The following is a 384-nucleotide window of genomic DNA, read 5'->3' on the forward strand; positions in this document are numbered from 1 at the left end:
CATCTGATTTCCATGACGGGAGGCTGACTCCTCTCCTCTCGGCCTTCTGTTGCACATCCCCTCAGCGCCTGATTTTCCACGGTGTGATCACACACTCCGCCCTGTCTCTGTGTTGGGAGCACGCTGCTTGCGGATCTGAAAGATGATGGGAAGAGTTCAAACCAAACTTTTAAATCCTTGGGATTCAGAATAATAAAGAAAGGAAAATTGAGAAGACCTAGAGACATGCTAATCAGTAGGTTCCCACTACATTCTCTTGGTTTAAAAAGTGATTTTAATAATGTTGGTCATTATCCTTATCATTCAAGATATTGGTATTAGACTATCCTTAATACTTGCATGTGTTTATATATTAGTATCTGAATGAACATACATGTATGTGCG

At 40.9% G+C, this 384-nt stretch overlaps 1 pseudogene; it reads right to left on the reverse strand.

Moving 5' to 3' along the window:
• Window positions 1–6: 6 nt before the first annotated feature.
• LOC119587696 overlaps window positions 7–384 on the reverse strand; it is a 10343-nt pseudogene continuing 9965 nt past the window's right edge.

The sequence above is a fragment of the Penaeus monodon genome, chromosome 23 (genome assembly GCF_015228065.2).
Source record: "Penaeus monodon isolate SGIC_2016 chromosome 23, NSTDA_Pmon_1, whole genome shotgun sequence".
NCBI classification, from domain to species: domain Eukaryota; kingdom Metazoa; phylum Arthropoda; class Malacostraca; order Decapoda; family Penaeidae; genus Penaeus; species Penaeus monodon.